Source organism: Myiozetetes cayanensis, unplaced genomic scaffold (assembly GCF_022539395.1).
Source record: "Myiozetetes cayanensis isolate MyiCay16 unplaced genomic scaffold, myiCay2020 scf1, whole genome shotgun sequence".
Lineage (NCBI taxonomy): Eukaryota > Metazoa > Chordata > Aves > Passeriformes > Tyrannidae > Myiozetetes > Myiozetetes cayanensis.
In genome coordinates, this window is record NW_026086604.1 from 138,261,131 (window position 1) to 138,280,806 (window position 19,676).

The 19,676-nt window shown below is 37.1% G+C and overlaps 1 long non-coding RNA gene across 1 annotated transcript in view; it reads left to right on the forward strand.

The window, feature by feature from the left end:
* Positions 1-19,676, forward strand: part of LOC126648889 (uncharacterized) — a 75,363-nt gene that overhangs the window by 32,474 nt on the left and 23,213 nt on the right. The window contains exons 2-4 of the long non-coding RNA XR_007630904.1: positions 793-1,032; positions 4,681-4,773; positions 16,695-16,762. This is a non-coding gene — a long non-coding RNA (uncharacterized LOC126648889). The remainder of the gene's footprint in view (positions 1-792; positions 1,033-4,680; positions 4,774-16,694; positions 16,763-19,676) is intronic.

Sequence of the window (19,676 nt, forward strand, 5' to 3'; positions counted from 1 at the left end):
TGTTTTGATGAGCCTTAAAGCATCGTGGGTTTTGACATAATGTTGAAATGAAATCTTTGATACTTGACAGCTGCTGGCTGCATGGACTGCTCTTTTTTTTCCCCTTCTCTCCCCATCCCCTCCTTTTAGTGTGATGTTTACTACACATCATAAGAATGTACGTCATTTTGAAGAACACTTTTAATTCTCTTTACCCAAAAAGCTTTCTGTAAAAGTGATAAATTCACAGCAGTTAATGTCCTATTGCTGAAGAATGCTGGCAATTTTAACAGCTGTATATGTATGTGTGTAAAAGCTCAGATTAGGGATAAAAGGCTGTGTGAAATTTTGCACATGGTAGCAGAAAGATGCCATCAGATGTAGTGCTGGAACTGACATTATCATCTTGGCATCCCTGACCAGTGCTCACTGTATATTAGAGAGGAGCTGCAGTTGGGAGGCTGTCAGCTTCCTAGAAACAAAAGGAGATGTCCCACAGAAGCAGTTGCAAATGCTGTTACAGCGCTGCTAGTGTAAGCTGTAAAGCCAGATGGTGTGGCTCATGCGGCTCACGTGCGTGGGTGAGCAGTGCAAGAGCAGTACCACTGTCACAGAATTTCCATGGCCATGGAGACTTGAGGGAAGGAGTTTGGTCGTGTAGCATTGGAGTGGGTAACTCATGTTGGCAGTAGTGGCTGCCTTCTCCAATCTGTAGAGTGATCACAGATCCAGTTATGGCTGATGGTTTACACTGATGCTATGACAGCCCTTAGGCCAATTTCAGTGCAGTGTTTTATTTTCTGTTTATTAAAGGTGGCATCTCCCTAGCTGCTCTTCACCAGCAATAATCACTTTTCACTTGATCTAAATGAAAAGAACGGTGACCACTGCCTTTATGCAGTGGTGGTACAAACAATAAGAAGCCAACATCCAAGACTGTGGAAAAGCCAAAATTGAACTGAAACTGATGGGATATGAAATGTCAGATGGAATGCATGCCAGTTCAGCTGATTTGCAGTTGTCCATGGATGAGAGACATCAGTGAACAAAAAGGTAAATGAATAAAGAGAAGCAGACATGGCAACAGGGATCACGGTGATGTTCACAGAGCTTAGAAATATAGCACTTCATGGAAGGGCAGACTTAGATTTCAAGATAATTATATTCACCTTTGGTCATTTTTTTTTCCCATTTTGTTCAATAAAACAGACTTCATATACATCCTTTCCTTCTACAACATCCTTTCCTTCTACAACGTTCTTTCCTTCTACAAACAGGAGTGAGAGCAAAGATGCAAATACTGGCAAACTCTGAGACAAATGGGAAACCAACTTTCTTTATTTTAATCAAGGTTCAGTATGTATGGGGGGCTTTCAAATGTGCCCAGGCCTCATCACTACTTTTAGGATCACTCCTGTGAGTTTCTGAAAACTTTGGCCATGAGCCAACAGTGTGATAAGATTGTATGAGGGTTTTTAAGTGTGCAAATGGCCCCATGGCTTCCGTGGGACCATTTACATGTTTAAATTAAGTGTGCTGAAGTGCTTCATTGCTGCAGAGCCAGAATGCCTGATACCATGTAGGACTGAGTCCTTGGAAATCTAATTAATACATTTCAGTACCAAAATGGGGACAAAGTTCCTTTGAAAGTCTGTTTGCTGGGTTAGGTGTCTAAATGTTGAATGCTGAATTTTCCTGAAAATCTAGCCTTTAGATATCAACCCTGATAATTTTTAGCGATAACCAGTTTAGCAGAAACATGTAGTCAATATTTTTAATCCAATCCTGCTTGCCATTACACATCCTAAAGTGAAGGATTTAATATGAACTAAATAACATTTTGGCTGCTGTAGTTTGTTTATTTTGTAGATTTAGACAAACAAATGTAGGTCTGATTCCAAAGAATGTAAATCTAATGTTTAAATAAATTTAAACACCACACATTTTGGAAAATGAAGTTGTCTTTGATTTTTAAAATTAGTCTTTCCAGTATATCTCAAAATGAATTTACAGTAGTAGTCAATGTGATTGATAGATTATGTCAAGCTTGTGCTTGTGCACATAGGGCCTCTGGTCTGGTGCTAAACCAGTATCAGCCTTTGCTCTACTTGTGTTTCAGAAACACTGTACTGCTAACTGCTATTTTATGAAAGTGTCTAAGGCTGTATTTATCTATGCAAGGTTTACTGGTTGTGTTATGCTTACAAATGTCCATAATTAAGACTACAGATTCCATAATTACAACTGCAAATGAGAAGCATTTTTTCCAGAGCTTATTTTGACTGTTGAATTTGCAAAAAGGGGATTTTTTTGGTAATGGAGGGGGTGATACCACTTCAGTTACTCCAGGATATCTATTGGTCTACCATAATCCTTTTCTACTTTTAACAAAGCTGTGGCAGTAAAAGTCTCAGTTTTACGCAAGTCTTCTGTTTTGTTTAGCTTTTTTAAGATTCTAGATGCTACCTTGTAAAATGACCACGCATTGTGGACTTTCTTGGAAATGGAATATGAAACTGCATTTTACTTGACTATCCTTATTATGTACTTAAAGCAAGATGGAATAACTTTATGGTTGTTTTATATAAAAAATGAGGAAATCTTAGTATTATGCAGTAAAATCATGATTATAAGCAAACAGTTTAAGCAATTCTTATTTTTTTTACATAAAAAGTATTACCCCATAATATGAAAGATATTTATGATCTTTATTAATCAGCAACTTATGATTTGTGGTTTATGACAATCTTACATTCACAGAGGTTGACTTAGTGGCATAGGAATTTCTCTAATGCATCAGAAGCAGTTCAGGCTTGTATTTTTTTCACTAAGAAGTACCATCATTGGTATTTTCTAGAAAGTTTTCCTCTATTAATGATAGTCAAAATCAATAAAGGAGAAGTGAAGTCTGGCTAAATCCTTAACATGGCACAGAGTGCACTTCAAGATATTACTACTTATCAGGCTGAAGAGATCAGGACTAATTCAAATTTTGTGTCCTGTGGAAGGGAAAAAACACCCTATATTTAATAGTAATATTTAAATTCAAAATTTAATTAAATTAAAATTCAAAAAAGAAAAACACATAAAACCCAAGAAAGCTTCTTGAAAAGAAATTTAAAAGAGCAACCAACAGGGTAAAAATGATTGAAGACCCTACATTAGAGGCTCAGAGTAACAATGTACCGCCTATCAAATGAAAAATTTAGAAAAGAACCTTTTCTTAAACCCACCTTGACCAGCAGTACAGCAGCAAAATATGACCCAGAAGTGCAAATGACAGATCAGCAGAACAAGATGAATTGTGTCCCAGGATTCACAGTGCTGTTGCCAGAGTTCTAGAAAAGCTTGAATATGGAATTTTAAAATTATTAACTACAGTGTAAAATTTATATTCTAATCAGCCTGAGGCTGACAAATGGTCCTGATATCTTTAAACACTTGCTATCTTCTTATATATTTTCTTGAAAAAATAATGATAAAAAAGGGAATTTAAAGCTTACCTGGTGGTTCAGTCTAGCAAACCATACATATCTCAAACACTACAGACATATGTACTATTGATTCTCTATTTAACTGGCCATGTAAATTTAATTTAAAGGCTCTGAGACCCTGCAGTGTTGCTGCATAAACATCCGACAGTAATAATATGTTTGCTATATGAGTGCCAGTGCTAACTTACTTCCACTTCAGGATATCAAGAATCACAGACACCTTCTTCCCAGTTAATTGCTTTGTTTAATTTGTTTTCTCAAGTAACACAATACTTTGGATTACAATAGAGACCAAAAGGTCTCGAACTGCTCATTCCCCAGAGCAAGGCAAGAAATGCTGAAGAGGCCCAAACATGCTGAATATCCATCCTGAAGAACAGCTAGTTTTTTGCAATTTTTGACAACAATTTGCTGACATGTAAATTGACTATTATTTAGTTCTTTTGAAATGCTCTTGTACTGTGTATTCTTTAATTTGCATGGAGGAAATATCTAATGGTAGCAGGCTGCTTATTTTGAACAATGTAAAATCACCTGCTGTAAGCATCTTAAATGAAATGCTGGCTGAATAATCATGAGATTAATTACAATTCTGAATCATTTTCTACTGTGCCTGCCATTTGGTAGCTAGCAGTCAGGACAGACATGGTGTTCATTGGTGACTGGTTTTGTGGGGCATGCATGTGCATCCTCTGAATATTAGTAAAGTAAACTTTCAAGGTGGGAACTCATTATCTTTTTGAAGTAATTTTAGTGGGTAAACTCTGATAAGTCCACCTCATCTGAATGGTATTATAAAATCTCAGGGTACTGGAACTGTTGAAATTGAACCTGTCTAGTATTAAAGTCTGCTGTTTAGGATAAAGTCAACAGGTGCTAGGTCTTTGCCTTTCTGCTTCCATCTGACTAGGTCAAAACTTTTCATATGTATGAGCTGTCTGGTTTTTTTCTTCCTAAACAGAAAAATCTACAACTTCATAAAAACAACATAATCTAAAGTTTCATTGTCCCTAAGGTTCTTCAGTATCATTTTCTAATTCTTAGCTGGGAGAGTCACCATCTTTAAATTAAACTTTAAATTAAGCAAAACGTAGTTGCTCCTGCTGACCAGAATTTTGGGAAGGTGCATGAGGAAACTAGAAGTTCTGCAGCTTATGTTTCCTTGCTGACTGTATTTCTTTGCTATTCTTTGATATCTACTTTCAAGATTTCTGCTGTAGCTGGAGGAAACAGTAGGTATGATGTAGAAGATAACTATCAGCTCCAGAGAGAAGCTGTAATGGCACAGATAATCCTCTCGGTAAGTAATGATTTCTTGATAGGAAATGATTGTAGTGTTTGTGTGTGGCATGTGTATTTAACCAACTGAGCATTTGCAGAGGGTATATGCATTTTGCTTACAGGTGCTGAGTATTTTTCCTTTCTGTTCTTTTAGAAGAATACACTAGAATCTCCCTTTTCCCCAGATTTGGTGCTCTGAACATATTCGTACCGAATTTCTATCAATATGAAGGCCTAAGGAATTCTTTGAAAATGTCTCATTCACTTTGGCCCTGAAGGTTTCTCTGGAAGTCATCAAGTGTACTGACTATCTGCATTGCCCAGTTGCTTGTAAAAATTTAGTTCACTGTCATCTCTTCAATTCAGCAACCTAGAATGATGTAGCATAACTTTGGGAAACAGCAGCATTAAATTAGAGATTCAAGCTGCAGACTGTAATATTAAAAATGTGTTCTCCTACTGTGGCCTAATTTGCCTTTTTCTTTTTATGCTGATAATGTATCTGAACCCACACTGTGAGCAGTGTGTAATAAGTTTCTAGGCTTTTGGCATCTTTATGGACAAACTGTGGATTCTTTGCAGCTTCAAACAGCAAATGAAATTACAAGATCGATGGAATTCGTGTCTAGATGTGTGACATGGAAATGTGCCTAAACAAATGTAATTTTGCAGCAGGAACACTTAAACTGTGTTGAGGCTAAAGAAACAGGTCTTTCTTAACACATGAATTAATTAACTGCAAAACATTTCTTTCTCCCGTTGTTACACAAAATAAAGGGCTGGGGATTTGAATCCTGTAATTCAGCATATAAAACTGCTGTCACTACTTCTGGCTTAGGAAGCACTGAAACCACAGGATGCTGGAAGTGCAAGTAGGGGAAGGATCACTGCATGCTTGCCTTGCTTGTATCTTTTTCTTTACGCGTCTGCTACTGGCTGCTGTCAGAGCCAGCATATCCAACCAGATGGACCTCTGGTCTGACCCAGCGTGGCCACGGTCCAGTGCGGTGATAGGGGTATTTTTGATCTTCAACCCCTTCCAGGGCTGTATCACCACCGAGGCTGAATGAAACTGTGACTGGAATTAATTTTAAAACACTGTTATTCAGGTTTGGAGTCATTTCAAGGTATGTTGTGCTGTCCAAAAATATGAAAATCCACTGACATACAGTCCTACTCAGAAGTAGATGTTCACATATTCTGAAAGGATTTGAAGTAAAAAAGTTGTTACCTTCTGATTCAGCAACATGAGATACATTGATGTGTTATACTTAACTCTCTATACCCTTCCAGTGTAGCTCAGTTTTACAGTAAGAATCTGGAAATAAACATATTCCCATTCTCCTCGTATATTTGTTTTTGAGGTTGGTTTGTTTGTATTTGTTTGTTTGTTTTTGTTTTGTTTTGCTTTTGTTTTTAATAGTACATTCTTTGTAGCGAAGAATGTTAGGCTGTAATGTGTACGTTAGATTTCTGATACCAATGGAATAAATATTTCATTATTTTGTTTAAATGATACACCCTCTTTCCTGAATCTCTGCTGTCAGGAAAGCAGGCTTGGTCCTGTATTATTGTCTCTTGGTGAGTGTACAAGAAGAGAGGCCTGAATTTGACACTGTCAAGTTACCTTCCTCAGGTCCACAGTCAGGGAAACTGCCCTGGAAGGAATCCAATGGCTATTCACATTGCAGTGAGCAAAACGTGGGAAAAAGGGATCAATACCACTGTGCTTGAGTACACTGTTGAGTCTGTGGGTAACTTGTTTCCAGTCTCTGGTTTTAGACTGCATGGTGTTTGGACAGAAGTGAGACGTGTTGGGCAGCTGATGTCAAATAAAGGAACTCTTCACTATGAGCACATATTTTTATTGGTATTGACCTTTCAGGTGTTTGAAACAATGTTACAAGGGTATGACTTCTTGAGCAATGACCAAGCTGTCCTTCTGATTAGTGCTGAGAAATACCATCTATAATTAAAAATATAATGAACAGCATGGAATGGTTTGTCTGGTGTGGGAAGAGCTGCTTATCCTGTGCAGGTCCGATGGGCTGACTGAATTAGGTACAGTTCTCCTTCAGATGCTCTTTGGATAGCATGGTCTGAAGGTGCAAAGTGAAAAGGGAAGTAAATCTATTCTGTAGTTTGTAGAAAAAGGGAGAAAATGTTGCAAAGGAAGCAGGAAGTCTGAGAAAGTCCTGATTTCATTTCCATAAATGTTTGTTCTAAAGATACAGCAAGTACCAATATGAAAAAGCTATTAGAATAATCCCATTTTCTCTTCTGGAATTTTGCTGATTACAACTCCTTCTAACAGTTGCTTTGGGTATTATTTTTCCTGTTTTTTTTTTTTTTTTTCCTTTGAGTGCTATTATTCTGTGCAGTTGTATGAGCCTGTATTTAAAGCTAATCCAAAGGGGAAAAGAAAATCCTACAGTCTCAAGAGCACATATTTGGAGGGCCACAGTTTCTGGTAAAATAAAGTTGTTAATGGAATTAGAATCACAGTGACATACTGTGAAAGGCTTCTCTTTATTACACCCCTAAGATTTATGAAGGAAATGGTCCAGACTCGTACAAATTCTTGTAAATAGTGAGGAATATATACATTAGTATGCCAGATGACATATCTATGTTTTATATGCTAGATTAAAGCAAATGAGATTTCAGTATAGATTTCAGCTGAGGTGGCCTTCTGGAGAAGTTCACTCTCTTTCTGATAATTTTAAAGCTCTGTTCTATTGATCAGATGTTTGAGAGCAAGGGGTTGAACTAATTCAATCTGAATTAGTTTTATCTGAATGTTGTAAGAGTGTAATCTTTGTCTACAGCAAATGAGGGACATGAATTTACTCAGTTTCCTGAAGTTTTCCCATGTGAAATTAATTTCAGATTCTTATACTTTAGGCCACTGTGATTTAGAAAAGTTATGAATTGTCATAAATATTTATCTTTTTTGATTGGTTTGGTTTGGTATAGGTTTGTTTAACATGAATTTAGACTTTGGACCAAATATGAGGCTAAAACCGGAGTCAGGTGTTGTTAGTTAGTGATTATGGAGGTATTGGTGTGGTAACCATTTGCCTGGACACCAGTTAAAAGTGACCTTCTCTATGGAATTTGGGTAAATTGACTGACCAGTGTATAGGAATGGTTTTCTATGTAGGCATTCAGAGCAAAATTTGTTAGTTTCTTAACAAAATTATTATTTCACAATGTAGTCTCGTGTTATTCCAGCAGATTGTATTTGCATGGAAAGGCATTCTGGAACAAAAACCCAAAATACATTGGTCTGAATCTTCATGTAGCCAAAATGCTAAGGTTAAAGGGGTTAGTTCGTTCCTATTTTGCCTGTATATTGAAATTTCCTATATTATTGCCAAGGTGATAGGGTGTCACTGACAGTAAAAAATGTCCATTAGGATGAGAAACAGAATGATTCCTCACTGCTGGTAGATGGGATTATATTGTTGGGAAAAATTTTCTTCCTTTCTTTGTGTTTGCTTGGTTTTTAATAAACATACATAAGAAAAATGAGAAATCCAAATGTTTAAAAACTCAATCCTGAGCATTGATGATTGTTTTCTGTTTCTGAGTTTTTCTGAAAGCAAAGCCCATATCTATCTTGAGCACTTTTATATTCATCTAAGTCCATGAAAATTAGATTCCTAAATTAGGTATTGTATTGCTGGTTGAGAATGGCATTTTTCTGTTGTTCAGGATAAAACATCTTTTTGTTCTAACTTGGAGTAAAACTTGAAATTTTTCATGGCATGGAAACTCTGTTAGTATTGAAGCATGCTATGTATCAGTGTTTTATGGCAAAGGTGTAAAATAAATGATGAAGTAGAAATAAAATGGAAATTAAAAAAATACAACAGTGATTGTTTACTAGAAGCCGACACATGTAAGATTTCATCAAAATTGATGAAAGCTTTGGATTTTGTTAAAATTGCTTTTTCCAGAGAATAATACCTGATCAGATTTTCTTTGGTTTAAAATGTTCTTGCATCAGTATGGTAGATATTTCAAGCATGAAGGGAACAGGTTACTTGCAATTAGGTGCCCCGGTCTGAAAACTGTGTCTCCATTAATATCAATGAGGATTAAAGTGAAACAATACATAGCTGTCATTAGTCATCAGTATCTGATGGTCCATCTAGCTTGAAGATCAAGCATTTGCTTTAAAAAGAAGTCACTTCTTCACACTAAGGAACACAAACAACAAACTGAATCGATTCCAGCTGTAATGGGTTTGAATAAAAAGTTTAAAGTCCAAATTGCCTATATAGCTGTGCAAATACATAGGTGAATTTTTGTATGCAGTATCTACAAGCTCCAGGGCATATCTTTGCAGTGGGACTCTGGGATGGAGGCGGTGAATTCTAATTCATTCAGTCCTGGGGAAACATCTGTGGATATGAAAAATGACTCAGTCTACCAGACACAGGATTTGAGTCCTGCTGTTGCACTTCTCTTTTCCTGAGATCCTGAGATTTGGTATCTGAAACAGCTATCAGACCAATATTTGTGGTTAGAAGAAAAAAAAGGCTTTGGTTGGATTTACACATGATATTCTAAAAACAGTGAAGGACTGGTGTGAGTAGTAATGAATTGTGATGAGGTTGTGGAGGGAGAGTTCAAGACTGTGGAGGGAAAAGGAAGAAAGGAAGCTTCAGAGATTAGATAAGCAGCCATAATTTTCATGGCATACTTGATCCAAACCTCAGAAGACATTGTGGTTCATATATCATTGGATTTTGACCTGTGCTGGAAATTCTTTTTAGCAGAAATACTGTAATGAATTGGCAAAAACCATATAAGCTTTCTTTGAAACCCCTTGTCTTTATGCCAATGTAAGCAAGAGAAATGCTTTTACCATAAGCCTTTAGATTTCCTACAACCCGTGATCATTGTTTCACTCATAACACACTTAAGCAGTGGGTTAAGATTTTTCCTTGCTTTTTTTTTTTTTTTTTTTTTTAATAAGCACAGTTTTAGGAGTTTTTCTTGTACTGTGAGGGAGAATATCCCACTGGCCAATTACTTTCTGCTCATCTTTAGGTCTCTCATATTCAATAGAGCTTATCAATGGGCAGCACCAAACATTTAAATGCATGAATCTGAATTAGACTCTTCAGCCCCTAAATGGCCCCATATGCAGACACCTTGAAAGAATTATCATTTAGAATACAACTAACAAATAATATGTATTTTAGGCTGGAAGCATAGAGGAATATAAAGTTTGAATTGTAATCATAGACAGAGGAGTATCAAAAACAGTTGTGGAATGAAGCCAAGAAATTATCAGTTTTTCAAAACACCATTTACAAGAGGCATTTTTGATTTTCCTTTGGTTACGCATCCATAGATATTATGCAGGCAGCATACTGAATCATGACAGAAAGATCTTTGGTGTATGAGGTGATGGGGTTTGTTTCTTCAAGTTTTTCCTTTGCTGTTGTTTAATCTGGAATTCGTTCCTATTTCCGGTAATTTTAATTGTCTGCTACAAATTTCAAGGTTTTATGTTGGTATACTTGGCACACTTCCATTTTATCCTTCCTTGCCATGCTGGAAATGGGCTCCAGATCAGACATTGTGAAGGACATGCATTTGCAGTCATTCTTTTGAAAACAGGCCTATCCCCACAAGCACACATCTGCCTGTTGATGCTGCTTCACAATTCAGGGTGCTTGTCACAGGTGCAATCTTTCAGTGTCTCATAATAGCGGGTGAACAGATATAGTGAGAAACTCTCTCGCTTTACTTTCATAGTTGTTTTAAGATTATTTGTGACACCCAAGGGATTGAAAACTAATTCTGGAGCATCATCCAACACTAGGAGCATTTGGATACTGCAGACAAAAGATGGCTTTTTCTTTCTCTTTGTTTGAGACCTTTCTGGTCAATTGAAGTGTATGTCTTCTTTCTCTATTGGCTAACAGCATTTTTCTTCATAATCAAATACAACACATCTGGAGACACCTCCTGCCAGATACAATGTCACACGTACAGAGGATCAGTGTTACTTTATAGGACAATTCTTCAGTCACAGTTTCTCGAGTTTGATTGATCCCAGTAGCACGGAGGAATATGCTGCTTTGTGAAACACAGAGACAGCGTTTTCCATAATGGTTCTGCAGATGTGTGTCTGTTTTAGCATGACATATTCCATTCTGTTCATTTTGTTACTCTGGGGTGTAATGACATAGCATGACCTTTTCCATTTTGGGGTTTTAACACAATGGCAGCAATTGTATTGTCTCTATTGTGAAGGGTATTTCCAAATTTTTGTAGAGAATAATGATATTCAGACTTAGTGTCATATGGTAGGATAGCAAAATACTCTTAGGGAGGAAAGGAGGATTCAGGTGTGAAAATTCATGCAATGTATCCTATGCTGTGCACTGGCTTCTCATATACATTCTAGTAAATAATCGCTAACTTTCAGAAATAAGTAAATTAACTGGTTTTCTACCACATTGGTATACCACATACAAATGATCTGATTCTATTAATGCACATCCTCCTGACTCCCACTGCACTTTTCTGCCTGAAAAGTGGGCCTCAAAGAGACAGGAAATCTATCTGTAAAGTCTCCCAATTCCTGCCATGTGACCACATGAAAGTGAAGCAGAATTTGGCTTGTCATGAGAATTTTACTAGTAATACTGTAAAGCACATTTGAAGGAACCCAAAATTTTCTGCTTGAGTAAAATTTGTTTTGCTGATGAAATCTCTGGTGCTTAAAGGGGAAACCCTCTTTGGTAACTGAACAAAGCCATCAGGTATGTTATCTGACTTGACAGTCTGGTGTTTGATTAATCAAACTGTTAATTTGATTTTAAATGACTGATGCTCTTTTAGGACTTCTGACTTAAGTGCCTGTTTATAATTACGGTACTGAATCAAAGGCTGTTCCCAACCATTGTACAGATTAGTTTGAAAAGATGTGTTTTGATTTTAGTAGTCGTAAAAAACTAGCATTGGTGTTTACTTTAAAGCACAAATATGTTCAAAGAAACACATAGTTAAAGTGATAAAGCAGTGCCCTCACACTTTTTATCTGAAAAAGGAATGCAAGGGTGCAATTTTTAATAAGTTATATAAACAGCACACTTTATCTTCTTAAAGTGATAACCACTTTGGGGGCATTCATAGCAGTTTGATTGGTGGGCACTTAGCTTTGTGTAATGAACATGTATCATGCAAAAGTTTTGTAAAACTGCTGGAGGAAGGGGATTTAATCTTATGTGCAGCTGCTTGCATCTTGTATTTTGCTGGAAATTTGTAAATTCTCAATGAACTTGGAGATGAAATAATGGTATTTTGCAGCCTATAAGAATTCTGTGTGCTGTGGTGTATTTTCAAGTGGATTGTACTAAATGTTAAGGTGTTAGGATAGCTGAATATTTAAGTGAACGTCATGGGTAAGGTTCTAACCCTACAGACAGCCAAGCACACGTTTCATTGAAGTCATCTGTGTAGTCCCATTTGGCCTGATAGTTCCATGAACTCTTGAATGCAAATCAAATCTATCAGTTTCCACAGGCTTCACATATGATTGTATCTATAACTACAGGAGAGTGCTTGCACTTGCCAAAAAGGCCAAAAGTCTCCACAAAAAACACTTCTTTGAAATAGTTTAGATTATGGCCAATCACCAAGGTGGTAAACACAATCTCTAGTAAATGTACAAAGTACTTTAAAAGTATCATCTTGGTATAGCAAATAAAAAATGGCTGGAGCCATTATTTCTGCTGATTTTTAAACTCTTCATATCTCAGAAAATACATTATCATCCCTCGTTTTCCTCACAAGCTTCTTGAATATCTCAGGGGTATGTGTTGCAACACTGTAATTATATAGCAGATAATCCAATCACTTCACAATGACATTTTTTCCAAGTGTCCTTTCGAGCATTGTAGTTAAATGGGTGTTTAAAAAAATATTCTAAATTTAAAGAAAGTTTTCCATGCCTCCTTCTTGGTTTCCCAGCTACACAGAGTTTCAAGAGGCTTGATTTGCAGAGGAAAGATACTCAGCACTTTCTGGAAATGAGTATCCACATAGGCAATTCAGGCATTGTAAGAGCCAGAATCATTAGTCATTCTTGAAAATCTTGGCTGAAGGACAGTAGACAATGGAATCTCTACTTCTGTAGGGTTTACTCTTTCCTGTTTTTTTTTTTTTCTCTCACATCACAATTTCATAAATTCTTCAGTCATGCCGCTTTTCTGGAGTACACAGAATTTTGACTGTAAACCCAAACTAAACCATGTCCTTAAGTCTTCCCTTTAGTTTTTCATATATCATATAGAGCAGTATGAAAGGATGAAAAATAATTGTTTTTTCCTTAGCAAGGCATCTTTTTTAAAAAAATAATAATCTCTAAAGGAAATAAATGTGGAGAAATATAATTTGTCTCTCCCCTGCCCCCATCCAAATGCTAGACAGCTGAATATTCTCAGTTAGCATTCCTAAATGACCCTTACTCTGTTGGCATGCCACTAGCCAGGATTTTTTCTGACCTGGTTTATTGAAAGAATGCTGAACTTGGCTGAGTGAATGGAGCTTGTGTTCTTTGATTGTGGTAAAGTCTATCCTGTGAAGTTATACCAATACATGGATTTGATTGTTTTGTTTTGTTTTGTTTTTGTCTCATGACTGTCTGTTTTTCCCATATCAAATTCACAAGCAGGTTACTTACAGAGCATAATACATTTGTGAGAGCTGTGTATCCTCAGGACTCCAGGGTGCACCAGTTTCTGGCTCATGCATCCAGAGAGTTACTCTGGGCTCTGTTTTACTTTTTCCATCTGTGTTCAAAAACATAGTGCAGGTTTGCAGTAGGGAGCCATGTCATTGTTCATTTTATTCTGCCTTAGACTGCTGAAGATCCTTTCTGGGGACTGGAATGGCTTAGAAATGGGGTGAATTTGAAGTTCAAGCTAGCTAGAAATGTCTACTGGGAGCACTGAATGCAGTCTAAGGCAGTGGCAGTGGTTATGGCTTTGTGAAGCCATAACACCAGTGAGAATGGGATTTTCCATAGGTTTTCAGAAGCCTGCAGGGCCAAGTGAAAGACAGGAGCATCTGTCCTATGTGTTTCTTAGGTTTGTGAATAATTTTTTTTTCTTTCAGAATGAAAGAAAAAAGGAAAACTTTTTTACTGAAGGAACCCTAGGGATGGGGCCAGAATTAATTTCAACTAATTGTAATACCCAGCTGAGATTAGGAGCCCTGTTCTATAGTGCATGAGAAGAGGCAATTTTAGAGTAGCAACACTGAATTATCCTTTAAAGCTGTCTCTCAGCATTGACTTATATAGGCAACCTTTGTTGATGTGCCTCCTAATTAGGCACCCCAGAGAAATTCCTGCAGTTAGTGAGATGAATTTGGATCTCAGTGAAATAAAACTTCCTCAAATTTATCTCCTGTACATAGCAAAAAATTATACAGAAGAACATATGAGCATTGAAATTTAACAGAAAGGTGTATTTTTAATCTGGAGAGTTGATCACTAAAACTTACTTTGATAAACGCCTTGCCCTGCTTGGCTAAGGAGATGAGTCAAAGCACAGAATTTTTTTTTTCCAGATGATTTTAATTTGTACACCTTTAATACTTTTGAGCATACTTTTACAGTCTGAAGTTAAAAATTTCCATTTATATATCATAGTTGATGAGTATATCATATTTGATGATGCTCTGCAGAAATACTGTTTGATTTGGGTGACTCTCTTATGGAGAAATAGAAGTAATGATACCATTTACCTGCAAAGGCAGTTGTGAAGTCTGGAAAAAAAAAAAAGAGTAATATTTAAGAGACAATAATATTGCATTTTTTATAACAATATACGAATGGACTGTTTTCAGCAGCCCAAAATTTGACATTACGTTTTGGATATACTTCATTCACTCTCATTCTTCTTCTATCTAAACTTAAAATCTAGATACCAAAGAGCATAATTATACTTTTTTCTTTTAATTTGCATGTGTTATATAGATCTCTTACTAGACCTGCACAAGGGCAAAATGTAGTTTTCAAATCAGATTAAATGCTGCAACATGGTAGAAGAGCTCTGCATAGAGGATTTAATATCCTTAAAAGAATGTTATTACCATTCATTTAAAGAAGTCTGTGCAAGTTATCCAGAATAATTCTTGGAACCTGAAATAGTAATTTTCTTGCAGATAGTGCTATTCACTCTCTTCTCTAACAGTGACCTCCCAGAGAAATTCCTTCACGAAGAAGATGTTTCTGTGGGGAAAAGGAGGAATGTGAACTTGTACATCCTGATAAGTAGCTGCTGCTAAATTATTAACTGAATATCTCAGCCTCAGTTCTGGCAGTTCCAGTTCTTGTTCTCCTTCAGAGCAGCTTTGTCTTTAAGTGTAGTAATTGGTAACTACAGCAGGAAGACTGAAAGTGAAGGGAATGGAGGTTTATACTTAAAAAAAATCTTGCTGCAAACCTCTCTTGTTAGGATGTCCTGACTTTGTTAGAAATGATGGTACATTATTATGATTGTATTCCTTTTTTTTTAAAATTTTTTTTTTCTGGCATGAGGAAACAGATGTTTATATATGTAATTAGGAAATTGATTCTGTACTGCCTATGGATTGAAGTCAAAAGCTGTTAACTTCAAGTATTCACAGCTTTAAATCCACCAAGGCAGAGTATTTATGAGGGAAAAAAACATCTATATGAATGCACTGCTGTGTGCAGGGAGAACCTACGGGTGCTAGGTCACACTATTGGAATTTCTTTGGATATACATAACATTAAATGGTGAAGCTTAAGTTCCTAAGCAGTTTTATCCATACACCAGTTTTGGCTGGGAGCTCGTACTGGTTTCAGTACTTTGCATTGTTGGCTCGGATTTGCCACATCCCGGGCTTGCCGAAGTGCTGATGTTTAGTTCTGGATTGGTCACTGCAAATAAGCTCAGCTCAGCTGTTTGCAGTAGTATGGAAGGGGAAGGAGTTTGCTAAACCCCTGAGATCTGTGACAGTATATACAGGGCAGAAGAGGAGCCCAGGCAGCTAACATGGCAAGGAACTTCAGAGGGATTATTTTTTAATGTTTTTGTTTGCACCTTTGGTCAATATATTGAGAATCTTCACTGTGAAGAAGCTGATGCAGCAGCAACACTGCCTAATTGGTCTCAAAGATTCCTACGAAATGCCTTTTTTCCTGGTCATACCTAGCTGTCTGCCCCACACTGTGTGGCTCCTCCAGAGCAGGATGGTCTTACAGGCAGGCCCTCTGCAGTATTTGCTCCCATCTGCTTGCATTTCACTTTGCTTTCTGTGCAGTTGATGTTTGCTGTTAATGCTGCTGCACATTTACATATTAACCTTGCTTGAGAAATCCTCTCTCCATTTTGCAACTGTACAGAGTGCTTGATGCTACCTCTGCTGGGTATTCTGCTGCTACCTCTGCTGGGTATTCTGCTGCTGCCTCTGCTTCTAGGGTATTCTCAGGGGTGGGTGGACTACAGGAGAGTGAGTGTTGAGGTATCTTAACTGGCTTTAAGTGAGCTAATTTCTGTGCAAGGGTTAATCCAGTTTAGAGTTCTGCGCAGGTTAATGTTGTCCTCTCCCAAATTAGCTTCCAGAGTTCTGTGCTCTGGAGCAAAACTGTTCTTGTCAATTGCACGGGGTGTTTAAAGCTGCTTTGTATATTTTCAGACTGCAAGTAGGTTAGACGTACCTTTGCGATCCTCCCTTGCCCCCTTAATGTGTTTAAATCCTAACTGTGGAGCCTGAAAATATTCCTGCCTAACTTCTAAGGATCAGAGGTCTCTCATTTTTCCCATATAAAGGAAGTCCCTGAACCTGTGAATCTATGGATTCTTTCTTTGTGGCACGCATCTAATAGTTACTTATTATTTTTTTTTAAATCTTTTTTCTTTTCTGTCTGCATTACTGAAGACTTTGGAAGGTGTCCTGTTGTCTTGGTGATTCTTGGACCATTTGGAGAGTGGGAAAACAAGAAGAAGGTGAGTAGTAAGAGAAATCCTTTGTTTAATCTGTAGGGACCATTGAGCAAACTATGATCCTAATTTTCTATTTAGAAAGAAGAAAATATGTGTGAAGTTAGTGGTGAGTATCTGTCAGTCTACAGTTGAGACCAAGTCTTGTTTAGGTTAACTGGAATATTTTCCTTGTTTACTGCATAAATTAGTATTGCATCCTCAAGGAAAGTTTTATGAATGGCATCTACAATGTAATATTTTAAAGCCTTTTTACCATTTGATAGAAGTTTCTAAACTCTAATAATACGGGAGGGAGAATATTCCATTGAACACAACTATGCTGAATATGTTTTCTTAATAGACTTGTAGATGAATGTAAGATGCAATTGTAATTGTCTGGTCTGATGTTACTGAGATGAAAAAATCTTATTCAGTAATGTTTTTAGGAAGTCTATAACTTCTCTTTGAGCAGTGGTATATAGTACAGGATATATCATAAATATTTGTACAGAAATATGTGTACATGCAGCCTAAACTTAATGAATGAGAATTTGATTGTGGTCAAATTGAAGGCATGGATTTCCAGAGGGGTTGCAATTGCTAAAGGGTAACCCAAACTAGAAAGATTAATGTAATTAAAAACAGACTACTGCAGATTCATTGATAATACTTCTACTCCAGAAACAGAGTTGGCATGTCTTCATCTTTATTTTAAAACCCCTCCTTTTTACTTTAATTCTCTCGTGCTGAGCTAGCAACCTCTGTTTGCTGAGGAATTAAATATTCACGTTTGCTTCCTGAGTAGTTTCTTAAGCTTGTGTCAGACAAAACGAAAGAAAAACAAAGATTGTTTGGAAATTCTAAAGTAATTTAGTTTTTTAAATCCTTTCAGGAGATCCTGTGTTTACTAAGTGAACTACATAGGGTTAATTTACTAAAGTGTTCTGAAGGACTTGCCCAAATGAGAAGAAACATTACCTAGAGTTGCTGTTCTTTGCCAGGAACAAAAGTAAAACAAATCAGTGGCAGGATGAGTGGATCCGGTTAAATAATAATGTTTCTCCAGCAGGAAGTCTGTCTATCAACTGAAAGGTGAGACAGCAACATAATGACAATGCCCTGTGGATCAACTCTGAGAGTAAAAAAAAACATCTCACAACTCAACTCACCCCCAAAAAAACCGTCAATGAAAATATAAGATTACAGAATTCACAACAGCATTTTTTTTCAGTCTTTAAGCTCAAGTGTCTGGAAACACATTTCTTCTCTAGGTTATTCACATGCAGATTCCTCCTTGTGGTGGAATGCCCCAGGGTAAGGAGAGAGAGCAGAATTTGGCCCTTTCTGTTTGCTCACTGAGGCCAAGTGCTGCTTTCTCAGTGAAATACCTGCCTTAGAGCTGTACAGCTGCGATATGCAAGAGCAGCTTTGGCATTTCCTTTTTTTTTTTTTTTTCCTGGTATAGGAGGTAAGTCCTATGAAAGCTGAAGACTTTGTGTGGAAATGAAACACTCAGGAGTAGGTGACATGCACGAGTTTTGGCCTGAGAACTCAGGGTGTCGGGGCTTTTGTGACAGCAGAGGTAGAAATAAGACTTATCAGAATTAATACCAAGTTGTTAGAACATCCAAAAAAGCTTTTCAGTCTGGTGCTCTGTTATTTGTATTTCAGTTCTGGATGAGTGCAATGCTCCTAGGATATATGAAAATTCCCTGGAATTCAGCAACAGTTGCAAATGCTCCTTGTCCCTGAGAGAAAATCTAGTTGTTTAATGTGTTATTTAAATATGGATTTAACAGCTGACAGAAGTTTGAAAACTTTGGTCTCTGTTTCTAGTATTTTCAGCATATCATTTTTCAAAATCAGTATACTCTTTTTTTTTTAAATGTATGATACCTTATCACACTGGCATAAAGAAATCCCAAATTGCTATTTTTGTGCTTAAAACATCTGCAGGAAACAAAGGTGTTGGGTTGCTTTGCAGTGATCAGTTCAGATCTCATTTCCATTTGGTAATTGCTGTGAAAGGTTTACCTGCTGTAGTGTAGTTTATTTTGTCTGGAAACGCCTCTGTCTCTGTGCATGGCTGCTAAGCAACAGCCCAGATATTTACTGTCAAACAAATAAAACAAAAGCCTCATCTGCCACTTGGAGGCCCGACATCATTGTTACTGAACCCCTCAGCTGGGTCATCATATTGGAGAGTCAGCTCTAAACTTAGTCTTTGAGTTTTCAACCACCCAGTAATTTAACTGTAGGAATCCTTTCAGTCCTCACATTAACTGGCAAGATTATAACTACATGGGAGTATTCTAGTGCCTCATACATTATTTATTTTAAATTATTTTGTTTTTCCTCATCAAAGCATAAAAGGAAAACTTACCTCGTGGACGATCGAATTTTCGAAAGTTACCTTCTTTGTTCCCCTGGAACAATGAAGGATTTCTTTAATAAGTTCCTGTCGTGATTAGAGCTTCCCTTCTATTACCTCCCTTGCTTAACCCAAAACAATAATCAAAATATATTTCTTGGAGCCGATCTGGGGAAAAAAAAAAGAGAAAAATAACAGAAAAGCCAGGTCCCAGAAGGAGCAGTCAGGCAGAAATGCTACTGACAAAGGGAAATTACCATTGAGGCAAGTAGATAATCAATAGTAATCAAGTTGGTGGCTCTCAAATACATCAGTTTCCCTCAAGACTTGTATTATGTTCATCTGCAGTGGGTCAGAGGCCAAGGCAGACTAATTGCAATTGAGGTAAGCTTTTCAGAAAGATCTAGGGGACTTGAAAAATTCACAGATTTTAATAGCTGGAACTTACCACCTTCTCCCAGGCTGCAGTCACTAACTGTACCCTCTGTACCAGCAAGTGAGTTGCTCCGTCCTGTTTCGGCAGGTCTGTGTTAGTGTTCTGGTCAATTCAGGAACTGGGAGCGACAT